Source organism: Eriocheir sinensis, chromosome 7 (genome assembly GCF_024679095.1).
Source record: "Eriocheir sinensis breed Jianghai 21 chromosome 7, ASM2467909v1, whole genome shotgun sequence".
In the NCBI taxonomy this organism is placed as follows: Eukaryota; Metazoa; Arthropoda; class Malacostraca; order Decapoda; family Varunidae; genus Eriocheir; species Eriocheir sinensis.
In genome coordinates, this window is record NC_066515.1 from 24,687,545 (window position 1) to 24,700,793 (window position 13,249).

Genomic DNA, 13,249 nt, shown 5'->3' on the forward strand with positions numbered 1-13,249 from the left:
CCTCTCCTCCTTCCTCTCTCTTAACCTTCTGCACATTTATTTCTTCCTCCGTCTCCTTACTTATGTTTATTATTATTATTATTGTCACTATCTGCTTCAGCATCATCGTTTTTGTTCTTCGTTTCTTCTTTTTCTTCTTCTTCTTATTATTATTATTATTCCTTCTTCTTCTTCTCTTCTTCCTACTGCAATTTTTTCTCCGATTTTTTTCACTTATTTTCTTATGTTTATTTTTTCCTTGTAAGAGAAGAGATCCTTATGAAGACGAAATTAGTCACAGTTTAGCTTTATTTTGATTTTATTTTGTTATTTCTGTTTTTCCTTTTGTTTCGGTCGCTAAGCTCAGTGTCTTGTCAAGTATGAGGGAATAAGACTGTCAGTACACGGGAAAACTCAGGTAGGCTAATCTTCCCTTATCTAACTGGCGTAACAGGTGTGTCAAGGTACTTCACACACACACACACACACACACACACACACACACACTACTCTTTCTCCCTATCTAGCTACGAAACAATTATGAGAGCGAGAGATCCGCCCATAAGTGAGGAAATTATGAATGATTTAGTAGAAAGACACATCAGGAGGAGCAATGATCTACAACTTATATGGAGGAGTGTCCTTAAAACTGTCAACTACTACCCAACTACTTGACGGTCATTTACAACCATCACATAGTCAACTGTAAGGAGTGTAACGACGAGTGGACAGCGTAACGGCCATCGCTCCGCCCTGTCATCGCTCGTTACTCAAGGGTCAACAGTCCAACCTCACAGAGCGTTAACAAAAACCAACTGCCTATACATAAACAAGCTTACAGTGAAGGCAGAGCGGGTTTTCTCAGGCACACATCGCCAGTCGTCCAAGAACCTTATAATCGACCCGCTTTTCGCCTCCTGGTGAAGCGTCTGTTCGAGTCTGGGTATCGAAGCAGCGGAGTGAATCCAGCGCTGGGCCGGGTGGTCATTCTGGGCCGTGGAGCACCCGCCGGCGGACCTCCTGCCTCTGTTGCTGGCTGCTGCTGCCGTGGATGAACCTCCTGTTGGTGCGGCCGCTGGTGGTGAGTGCTTGTGTGGGGCGGCCCAGTGTGTCGGTGAGGACAGGCTGAGGACGAGAACTGGGAGGCATTGCAAACACCGCCACGGAGGAAAATCTTCAATACGTTGGTAAGGAGTGGTCAAGTGCTTGCTAATGTGATCATGGCGGATCCTTTGCCATCTCATTCTACTGAAGTAATACTGGTTTCATTAACACCGTGAATGAATAGCATGCACACACTTTCCAAATAAGTGTTGATAAATTAGTTGACAGCATATTAAAAGCAAACGTTTGGCTGGGTGATTATCTTACTGGTAATTATCCCAGGGGCGCGTGTGCAGCAATTATTCCTGCGATCACTAAGGTGTGAAGCAACAAGTTTGAATTATAATTATGACTCGGAACTCAGTATTCATATATCTCTGCATGATATCCCATTCTGTATGACCCAAGCACCTCTTACATCGCTAACAATCTATTAATGCATCAAGATAATTTATTTTTTTTATTTTTTTTTTATTTATCATTGACAGCGGAAAGTGGAAGTCACACGTTAAATTATATAAACGTAATTATGTAAATGGCAGATTAGAGGTAAAAAAAGACAACTCGACATTTTAAAGCAAACTGACCTCTCAATAACATAACTACTGTATGGTCGTAGGTGTAGTGGATGGCGCTTATAGAACCCCCATTGCCAGTCTTTTCCTATTACAAATTTGATAAAAGAAAGGAGGAAGGAGTAAAGGAGAAACCACAGGCATTGTTTTTGTTGCTTTTTGTTGTCTGTGGCATAACCACTGTATGGTCGTTGGTGTAGGGGATGGCGCTTATAGAACCCCCATTGCCAGTCTTTTCGTATAGCAAATTTGGTAAAAGAAAGGAGGAAAGAGTAAAGGAGAAACCCACAGGCATTGTTTTTGTTGTTTTTTTGTTGTTTGTGGCTCTTGGCTGGCGGTGGTGGCCTGCGAGGGCGGTGCTGCAGCTCCTAACATTAATGGGCATTATGGGAACCCACTCGAGAGTAATATGACCATTATTTATGATGGAAGTTTGTATGCCATTATTTTGATTCATGGCCCAACGGAGGGGCCGCCCGTCTGTTACTTTGGCGGGGAGGGGGAAGCGGGGGAAGGGGGGAGTGAAGGAGGAAGAGGTGGATAGGGGGGTTGTGGCGGGAGGGGGTAAGTGTGTGTGTGTGTGTGTGTGTGTGTGTGTGTGTGTGTGTGTGTATGTGTGTGTGTGTGTGTCTAGAGGTGAGGTAGGGGTGAAAGTTTAACTGGTTTATCATTTTTGCGCTCTCTCTCTCTCTCTCTCTCTCTCTCTCTCTCTCTCTCTCTCTCTCTCTCTGTCTATCTATCTATCTATCTATCTATCTCGCGTAATGGATTTAATCTGTTCACTAACGGTATTATTTCTCTTCCAGACTAACCCGAAGAGAAGTGAATCCAAGCAAGGACGAGAAACACGTGTCTTGATCCTCCCGTGACTCCTCTCCGTGTCCTGCTCTCGTGTTCCGCCTCCCAGCACGTGTCCAGGAAATACAAAGGGATGCGTGAACCGAACTCTCCCTCTACGCTGGGTGAGTGTTCCTGAAGACTTGTTGAATCGTTACTTACCTAACCTTACCTTGCACCTTTAATCTCTCTATGCCCTAAAACTTATACGTTATTCTTTACGCCTATCCATGTTCGTGAAAACTTGTTGAATCGTTACTTACCTGATGTTATCTTGCACCTTTAATCTCTCTATGTCCTGAAACTCATACGTTATTTTTTACACCTATCCCGGCATATGACGACATGTTGCGCCGACTAAACGAAACTTTCCAACTTTACACCTCTCCATGTCCGTGAAGACTTGCTGCATCGTTAATTACTTTATCTTACCTTATACACATCTTCCCACGCTTTATAACAAACACCTTATACCTCTTTGCTCTTAATTATCTTCTCATCTCGACTTCTTTCATCTCTCAATGTCTTATAACTTAAACCTCAAACCTTATACCTCTCTAAGTCCCTCTCTAGTCACTGTATATCCAAGAAACATTAGAAAAGCAGGTAACTTACACGGGAAAGGAAATATAAGCTTCTTGAACACTATCAAAACCAGAGTGAGGTGGTTTGGCGGTAGGGTAAGGAAAGGAAGGCGTAGTGAGGGTGGGCGAGAGAGGGAGATTGGGGTGCAGAGGAGAAGGGGTTGAAGGGGGTTGGGGGAAGGGGGGTGGGGTCTCGTAATCAAAGGCCGTGGTTTGTTTTGGCTGCTCAGCGTTGAAGGAAAGCGAATGTTTGATCGATTTCACGCCGTCACTGGAGGTGGTGAGGTGGCGGCGTGTGTGTGTGTGTGTGTGTGTGTGTGTGTGTTAACTGGCCTGTCTGCACTGGTAATGGTCCTGCTGGGTTCTGCTGTGCCTGCTGATAATGGTTTCTGTTTCCTGCTGTTCTTTTCCTGTTAGGTTTTTATATTAGTGGTTTCATGATTGTAATTGTTTGTTGTTTGTTTGTTTTTACGACTAGTGTTCCTATTTATTTCCTTCGTCATATGTTCAGTGCTTTTTTTTTTCCTTTTCATTCATTTTCCCATTCCTGTGTCCATCTTTATTTTCCTTCCTCTTATTTACTCCCCATTTCTTTGTTTCTTTCCCATCATTTTATTCATATCTTTATTTATTTTTTATTTTTTATTTTTATTTTTTTATGTTCTCTTAATATTCAGTACTTTTTTCCTTATCACTCATTTTCCCTTTCCTGTGTTCCTTCATCTTTGTTTTCCTTCTCATTTACTCCCCATATCTTTAGTCTCTTTACCATCATTTCATTCATATCCCTATTCATCCTAGGCGGTGGCTGAGTGGTTAGCGTGCTGGGCTCACATTCACCACGCTATGGACAACGTCGGTTCGAATCCCCACGCTGGGATTTTTCAGTCACCGCCGAGTGACTTAGGACTACCCACATGCTGTCCTGAAGACCACCCATCAACCCGGACTCTAGAAGAAACCGTCCTGTGAATCAAGAATGAGTTCCGGGGGGCAGCAAGAGCCAGGCATAAATGGCGCCACTATAAAAAAAATTACCTGCGCCACGACGGGCTTGGGTCCTCTACCTGTTTCCTTCGCCATATGCTCAGTACTTTTTCCTTTTGATTCATTGTCTCTTTCCTGTTTTTCTTCATCTCTGTTTATCCATCTTTCATTTACTTACCATTTCTATAGTTTCTTCCTCATTTTTTTTTATTTATATCCCTATTTTCTTTTCTTATTTGATGTCCTCTACCTATCTCCTTCCTTTTCTTTCCCTTTTTTTTATTTACTTTCCCACTGTTACTCCACGACTTTGTTTCTTCCACTACTAAATGCTACGAAGGAGTTGCACGAAGCTTCAAAAATGCTGACAAAAGTGATGTAATGTTACCTTGATCTCGGCCTAATTCGCGCTTCCTTAAATATCCTGCTTGTGTTCTTTTGTCATTACTCAGATCAAGTGTGTCGTGATGGGAGGAAATACAGTGTTGGCTTAGTCTTGTATTGCTGTGCTAGTGTTCTAAGGAGACTTTTTATCACCCTCTTCGTCTGCATTCGCGTTTTTACTTTGCCTTCACGCGCCATTTGCAGGTGGTGGTGTTTTTTGTGTGTTTCCAGGTATGTCTGGCGTTAGATTTACCTGTTCTTTGTCGTGTTGCTGCAGTGAGTGTGTTACAGTGTTAGCGTGCCTGTTATTTTACCTCCTACGTCATGTGCCTGGATTAAATAGGAGACAACAGAGATAACAGACACAAAGAACACAAACAACAGAAAAAATATTACCTTACACACAACCACCACTACTACTACTACTACTACTACTACTACTACTACTACTACTACTACGTGTATTACTTTCTTGCAGGTAATTTCACACCTGTTGTTGGGAATGTATTAAATGACATGGCTTCACTTTCACTTTTTTTCTTTCATTTTCGTGTTTTATGTGTATCGGTGACGCCCATTTGTCATGTATCACTACACACACACACACACACACACACACACACACACACACCACTCTCTTTATGGGTGCCACATGTATCATCATAATGTATCCTCCCCCCCTCTGCCCCCTCCTCCCTCCCCTCTCACCACCACCACCACCACCACCATTCACACCCTTCACCTCCTCTTCCATCCCCTCCCCTCTTCTCTCCCCCCCCTTTCTTTCTATCCCCATCAATTCTCATCCTACTCTGCCTTTTCTTTAGTCTCCCCATTTATCATGTTACCCCGTTGATTGCGTCCCTCCTTTGCATCCCGTTTTCTACTATTAATATCCTTCGCCATATATATGTTCAGTATTTACTTTTCCTTTCCTTTTTTTTGTACTTTTCCACTTTCCTGCTTTTGTTTATCTGTTTTCCTACTTTTTTCCTGTTTTTTTTTTACCATACTTGATATTTTGATTTGTTTTTATCTCTTATTTCTCTGTTTCCGTTTTTTTTTATTTCCTTATCTCCTTTTCTTTAATCTTTTTTCCATGTCTTTTTTTCCTGCTTAATTTTCTTCCCTCTCTTTTCCCTTTTCCATCTTCCTCTCATCCCTTTCCCTCCCCAATTATCTCTTCACCCCCCTCTATCTATCCTCTCTCTTCCCCTTCCTTCTCCTTTCCCTCCCCTTCCCCCTTTCCTTCACCCCTTCAGACTGACAGACATATGTTTACTGAGACACATGTATGGCTATTTCTTGTCTCACTCTCTCTATCTCTTCTTTATTGATATGTCCCTTTCATGCTCTTCTTCTCGTTCCCTCTCTTCTCTTCCCCTCTTTCCTTTTCATTATTTTCCTCCTGCCTTCCTGTGTGTGTGTGTGTGTGTGTGTTTGTGTGTGTGTGCGCGTTTGTTTGTCCTTGTTCTATTTTTTTCGAGGACAAGGGAAAGAAACTGACAATGTAATACACACACACACACACACACACACACACACCTCTTCCATCTATCTTCTCTTCCATGCCATTCCGTATTACACTCTCCCTCCCCCCTTCTCTCCTCCTCCTCCTCCTCCTTCCCCCCTTCCACGGTAGCTGAAATACGAGGGTTGTGTCAGGGTGTGGCTGCCTTCCTGTGATCGATGGTCAAGGGTGATAAACTTCCTCTCCCTCCAATTAGCGGCCAGGTGAGAAGGGTCAGGTGTGTGTGTGCGTGTGTGTGTGTGTGTGTGTGTGTGTGTGTGTGTGTGTGTGTGTGTGTGTGTGTGTGTGTGTGTGTGCTCGCTCTAATTGTTTGAGTGTTATATATTTCCAAGGATCGAGAGAGAGAGAGAGAGAGAGAGAGAGAGAGAGAGAGAGAGAAAGGGGGGCGATAGCGATTAACAAACAAACACCCCCCCTTCACCCCCCCCCTCCCTTCACCCCCCACACAAACACACAGGAGAACGAGGTTAAACGAGGTTACTGCACACACACACACACACACACACACACACACACACACACACACACACACACACACACACACACGCTGGAGTTTATCACATCACACTCTCTGCCTCCTGGCCCATTAATCTGTCCACTTGGCGGCTATCAGTGTGTCTATAATCCCTGCCGGCCTGCCCGTCGCTTGATTAGGGCGTGGGGGGGGGAGGGGGGCGGAAGGGAAGGGGTGAAGGAGTTGAGTGATGGGTGGCATGGGGTGATGATAGGAAAGTGAAGGGGTTGAGGTGAGGTAAAAGAGGATGGTGAAGAATAGAGAGAATGGATGATGATGGAATGAGATGGGGATAGAAGGGAATGTGTGAAGGAGTTGAGTGATGGGTGGAAGGATTGATGATAGGAAAGTGAAGGGGTAGAAGAGAGAAAACAGAGGATGATGAGGAATAGAGAGAATTGATGATGAGGGAAGGAAAGGGGAATAGAAGGGAATGGGTGAAAGAGTTGGGTGATGGGTGGAAGGATTGATGATAGGAAAGTGAAGGAGTAGAAGAGAGAAAACAGAGGATGATGAGGAATAGAGAGAATTGATGATGATGGAAGGAGAGGGGAATATAAGGGAATGGGTGAAGGAGTTGAGTGATAGGTGGAAGGATTGATGATAGGAAAGTGAAGGGGTAAGAAAAGAACAGAGGATAAAGAAGAATAAAGGGAATGGATAATGATAGAATATACGAGGAAAGGAGTGATTTAAAGAAGAGGGGCGAACGGAAGGGAAGGAAAAAAGGGTGAAGGAGTCGAGTGATGGATGGAAGGAGTTGAAGGTAGATAAGTGAAGGGGTAGAATATTATGTTTAAACGAAAGACGCCTAGACGGAAAGAAGAAAGTATAGACGGAGTTAAATGGAAAGGAAGGTATTAGAGAGGAGTACAGGAATTGATGTTTTAAAAGGAGATTAAGAATAGAAAATAAAAAGAAAAGAAATGAAGGAATAGAAGATAAGTGTTAAAATGAAAGACTAAATATGTACTAGCAATCCCTATATGATTTTTTTTAGTTGATATATATTAAAGTAAGGTTAGTCTCGATATTCTAGTGACGTAATTGTAGATAAGAAATTGAAATTGATCTTGTGTTCCGGAAATACCTAAGAGGAGGAGGAGGGGGGGGAGGAGGAGGAGGAAGAAGAAGAGGAGGAGGAGGAGGAGGAGGAAGAGGAGGAAGTAGGCGGTAAACAAAGCTTGGGTCTTTGTTAGAGAGAGAGAGATGGGGGGGGGGGGGGTAGAGGGAAGGACAGTAACACCCGCATCACTCCACCCCTTGACAAGAAGGAAGAGGAGGAGGAGGAGGAGGAGGAGGAGGAGGTTCGGTCACAGTATCAAGTGTCTCCTAAATCGTCTTCAAGTGGTGGGTGACCTTTATGACGAGAGAGAGAGAGAGAGAGCATTATATACCCTTCAAAATATACCCAATCATATATTTCCTTACTTTTTTCCTTTGTCTTCTTTCCTTCCTTCTCTTCCTTTTCTTCCTCTCCCTTCCTTTACTCCTTTTTTCTCTCATCTCCCTTTTGCCTCTTTTTTTTTCCCCTATGCCCTTCCTTCTTTATCTCTCTCCTCTCTCCCTTCATTTCCATTCTCCCTTTTTTCTCTTCCGCTTTCTTTCCTCTCCCTTTCCTTAAGTTTCTTCCTTTATTCTCTCCCTTTCTTTATCTCCTCTCCTTTCTCTCCCTATCCTCCACATCTTTCTCTCTCTTCCCTCCTCCCTGCTTTCTCCCTTTCTCTTCCTCTTTCTCTCTCCTCACTTTTATCCATTTTAACTCTTTTCTTTCCTCTCCCTCTCCTTCCCTTTCCTCCTCCTTTCTCTCCCTTTCTTTATCTCCCTCCTCTCCTTCCTCTCTCCCTACCCTCCATCTCTCTCCCTTCCCTCCTTCCTTCTTACTCCCTTCCTCCTCACTTCTGTCCATCTTAACTTTCTTTTTTTTCCTCCCCCTTTCCTTCCCTTTCTTCCTCCCTTCTCTCCCCTTCTTTATCTCCCTTCCACCCTTTCTCTCTCCCTGCCTTCCATCTCTTTCTCTCCCTTCCCTCCTCTCCTTTCCTTTATCTCTCCTTCCTCTCCTTTCTCTCTCCCTACCCATCTCTTTCTCTCCCTTCCCTCCTTCCTTCTTTCTCCCTTCTTCCTCCTCCTCCTCCCTTCTCCCTCCCCCCCGCGGCAGTAAGTAATGAATGAACAGTATAAATATAGATGGCAGCACCCTCCCCTTCACCCCCATTATTCTTCCCCTTAAACTCCCCTCCCCCCTCCCCCTCCACCCCCTCGCCCCCCCCTCGACTCACCCTTCAAACTGCCCTCCATTGTTTCTATTGTATATGAGCCTCTCCTCCACCCCTTACCTCCATCTCTCTCTCTCCTCCTCCTCCTCCTCCTCCTCCTCCACCTTTTATCGTAACCTACTTCCTTCCCCTCCTCCACCCTTTGTCTACATTCTTATTTTTTCTGTTCATTTATTTTCTCTCTAATGCCTCCCTTTTCCTTTTTTTCCCTCTTTCTTTCTCTGTTTTCTTTATTTTTTTCCATTTTCTCCTTTTTTTCCCTTCTATCTACATCCTTTTCTCTTCTTCGACCTTTTTTTTTCTCTGCCTTTCTCCTCCTTTTCTCTTCTTTCCACCTCCTCCTCCTCTTTCCCTCCATTCCTTTCCCTTCCCTGTTCATTCTCCTCTCCATTTTCCCTTCCCTCAAATTCCTTAACTATCCCTTCTCCTCCTCCTCCTACCCTTTTCTATAACTTTCTGTTCACTTTTCTTTCTTTTTTTTTATTTCTACATCTTCGTCTGTTTTTTTTTATTTTTTAGCCTTTTCCACTTTATCTCTTCTGCCTCCTTTTCTCCGTTTTCCCTTCCCTCAATTCCTTAACTATTCCTCCTCCTCCTACCCTTTCCTCTAACTTTTTCTTCACTTTTCCTCCATTATTTTCCATATCTTAGTCTTTTTATGAGCCTTTGTTTTATCCCTTTTTCCATGTGTTCCTTTTTCTGTTCTTCCTCTCTTCTATTTCCTTCTCTTCATGCCTCCATCTCCCTCCTTTCCTCCCTCTTTCCTCTAACTTTTCCTTCACTTGCTTCCATTTTTTTTTCCATATCTTAGTCTTTTTCTGAGCCTTCGTTTTATCCTTTTTCCATATTCCTTTTTCTGTTACCCTTCCTCTCCTCTCTTTCCTTTGCTTCATGTCTCATTTATCACCCTCCTTTTTCCCCTCTCCGTCTCTCCCTTCCTCTCTTCCTCTTTCCCTTCCTCTCTCCCTCTTTCCCTTCCTCTCTCCCCCTCTTCGTCCTGTCCTCCTCCTCCACCTCCTCCACTCCCTCTCTCTAGCAAAATGTGGATCAGCGGTCAACCTTCTCAGCAAGCAAAGTAATGGACATTCGAGCGAGACTGTAAATCTGCGACCACGACCTGACTCTCTCTCTCTCTCTCTCTCTCTCTCTCTCTCTCTCTCTCTCTCTCTGCAACACAAAATTAAGAGGTTTTGGATTCGGTTTGTGAGGTTTTGGGACGAGTGATTATTTCCTTTATCAGTGTAGGGTGGGGGTGGGTGGGGGGGGGGGTAGGGGGGCCGTGGGCGTGGTTCGGGCGTGCGAGGTGGGCGTGTCTGGGCTTTAAAAGGGGCGTGGGCAGAAGGGTGGGCAAGGGAGGGGCTTAGTGAGATGAAGAGGTGCCTGGTGTGCGATAACCGTTTTCTCTCTCTCTCTCTCTCTCTCTCTCTCTCTCTCTCTCTCTCTCTCTCTCTCTCTCTCTCTCTCTCTCTCTCTCTCTCTCTCTCTCTCTCTCTCTCTCTCTCTCTCTCTCTCTCTCTCGCTCTTGTCATTCTCTTCTTCATTTCCTTTCATTTCTCCAACTTTCTCATACTCATTCATTCTCTCCTCCTCCTCTTCCTCCTTTCTCTCTCTTCTTTCCCTCTCTTTCTCTCCCCTTCCTTTTCTCTCCTCCTCTTTCCCTTCTTTTTCTTTCCTTTCCTCCCTCTCTCTTTCAGTCCCTCCTTCTCTTTCCCTCCCCTTCCTCTCCCTCCTCTTTCTCTTCACTTCCTCTTCTCTCCCTCTCTCTTCCCTTCTTCCTCCCTCACTCTCTCCTCGTCCCTCCTCTCCTTCCTCTCTTCTTTTCCCTTCTCTTTCTCTTTACTTCCTTTTCTCTCCCTCTCCCTTCCTCTCTCGCTCCTCTTCCCTCCTCTCCTTCCTCTCTCTCTCTCCCCTTCTCCCTCCCTCCCTCTCTCCCCTTAATGGTGAGACACAAGCTGGTCGTTATATCAGCAATAATCGGAGGTCGAAAGACAGAATCTCCATATTTCTTCTTTATTCCTCTCCTTCTTCCCTATTATCTTTTATTGCTCCTCTTCCTCCTCTCCTGTGCCTCATTCCCGCCTTTCCGATGTGTAATACGAAGCCTTTGCACACACACACACGTACATACACACGCACACACACACCTCTTGAACTAACCTCTTAAAGACTTGCCATAATCTCCGCCACTCGTCTTGATGTGAAAGCCCAGTATCTTAATGCACGTCTATATTTATCTTTATTTATTTACCTCCTCAGCCTCCTCGCCCTTATAAACATGGTGAAGTGCCTGCCATTACCGACGCTTAATCTCCTTGACCCCGGGTTCGAATCTTTGTTTAGGAGATTAGCTCTTGTGTCACCCGTCAGTCATCTTTGTATACATTAAGATACTCTAGAATATAAGGTGAGAACAGGCCACTCAACCTACACATGTTCACGCGTTTCAGGTCTTACCCACATATGATAAGGCTTTCGTAGAGGTTGTGTTAGTATTGCCATGGGTAGTTTTTTATGACCCTAGGGACAGTTTGACAAGGCTTCTGCTGCACCACCTTGAATGTCAACTCTATATTTTCACGCGTTTCAGGTCTTACCCACATATGATAAGGCTTTCGTAGAGGTTGTGTGAGTATTGCCATGGGTAGTTTTATGAGCCTGGTGATAGTTTGACAAGGCTTCTGCTGCACCGTGAATATGAAATCATCCCCCTTCAACTTCCTCCTTCCTTCCATCCCTCCCTTCCTCCCTTCACGTTGCAAATATATGGTTACGAAGATGAGCACAGGAGGAAGGAGTTAAAATTGTGTTGATCTTCTTTTTCTCTTGTTTCCTCTCTCCAACACACACACACACACACACACACACACACACACACACACACCCTCCCTTCCCACATCTTCCCTCCCTCATCCCCCTTAATTTCCTTCCTTCCGTCCCTCCATCCCTCCCTTCACGTTCCCTCCCTCCTCAAGCCACGCCCTTCTGCCTCCCTCCGCCAGTAGCACTTCGACCCTTCCCCCCGAACGTGACAAAATCAGAATTCTCCTTGTTAACAGTTTCCTCCTCTCTATCCTCGATCCCTCCCCTCCTTCCCCCCCCCCCCCTTTCCTTCCTTCCTTCTCTCGCTTCCCAATTACTTAGTCTCGCCTCCGGGTTCGTCCTGGAGTGATTAGAGCAGCTGTTTTTATCTCGTGTTTCTCATTTTGTCATTACTCTTTTCATTGAATTTTTTGGGGGGTTGATTTTGTTTCTTGGTTTTATGTTTGATTTTCCTGATTTTTTTTTCTCCTTCCATTTTCTGGTTTTGTTATTTTTCTTTTCAATGACCTTTTTTTTTTTTTGTTTTTGTTTTTTGGTCTTATGTTTGGTTTTCCTGATTTTTTTTTCTCCTTCCTTCATACCTTCTGTTTGTCTCTTTATCTGCCAGCTTGTCCGTTTGTATTTCTTTTTCCATATCTGTCTGTCGCTCTTTCTCTTTGTGTGTGTCTGTCTCTTTCTCTGTCTCCTGTTCTTCATATAGATTTAGTTTAGGGTATCTTCAAACATGATAGCCAGCACCTCATGGTATAAATCAACAAAGAATGACCTCACTTTGTTGTATAGAAAGTCTCATTAGTAAGGAAGCTTATATGAATTTTGAGTCAAGACCTATAGTAACTCTTTGGGGTTTTGTTAGGTTATGTTGGGTTAAGTTTAGGGTATCTTCAAACACATGATAGCCAGCACCTCATGGTATAAATCAACAAAGAATGACCTCACTTTGTTGTATAGAAAGTCTCATTAGTAAGGAAGCATGTATGAATTTTGAGTCAAGACCTATAGTAACTGTCTGCGGTTTCGTTAGGTTAGGTTACTCACTCACTCACTCACTCGCATTCTATCATTAAACTGTACTCTTTTACCCACTCTGCAGTACTTTTATCTACTCCCTCACACGCTTTTTCGTTATCCCCTTCATTTAAATTCCAAAGACAAGTTCCCTGACCCTTTCATTTTGTCTCACCATAAAACATTGAGTTACTTTTCTTCACTTTCCTTTTTCCCCCGTCTTCTACCCTTGACAAACCTCACGTTCACCCCTCTACTGCTGTCCCTTCATCTTCCCCCTTCTTCTTCCCTTGACAAACCCCTCGTTCACCCTTCTCCTGCTGTCCCTTCTTCCCCCTTCTTCTTCTTCCCTTGAAAAAACTCACGTTCACCCCTCTACTGCTGTCCCTTCATCTTCCCCCTTCACTCACACTGCTTCTCAACTATCATATTTCTTTTTCCTTCCTTCCTTCCTTTTCATCTTAAGCTCCCATCCTCCCCTCCTCCCTCCCTCCTTTCTTTCTTCTCCTCCATCTCTCTTACTCCCAAGACTCATTTGCCTTTCTTTGAACTCTATCGGCCAGCCTCCTCCTCCTCCTCCTCCTCCTCCTCCGTGTTACTTGTTGGCATCATTTCCTCCGAATCACGTATCCATCTTCTTATCTTGGCGA

At 44.2% G+C, this 13,249-nt stretch overlaps 1 long non-coding RNA gene across 1 annotated transcript; it reads left to right on the forward strand.

Annotated features, from left to right (window-relative positions):
• Nucleotides 1-563: 563 nt before the first annotated feature.
• On the forward strand, nucleotides 564-4,861 carry LOC126995149 (uncharacterized). Its single transcript, XR_007749997.1, has 3 exons — nucleotides 564-1,166; nucleotides 2,465-2,620; nucleotides 3,881-4,861. It is a non-coding gene; the product is annotated as an uncharacterized LOC126995149 (long non-coding RNA).
• Nucleotides 4,862-13,249: the final 8,388 nt, after the last annotated feature.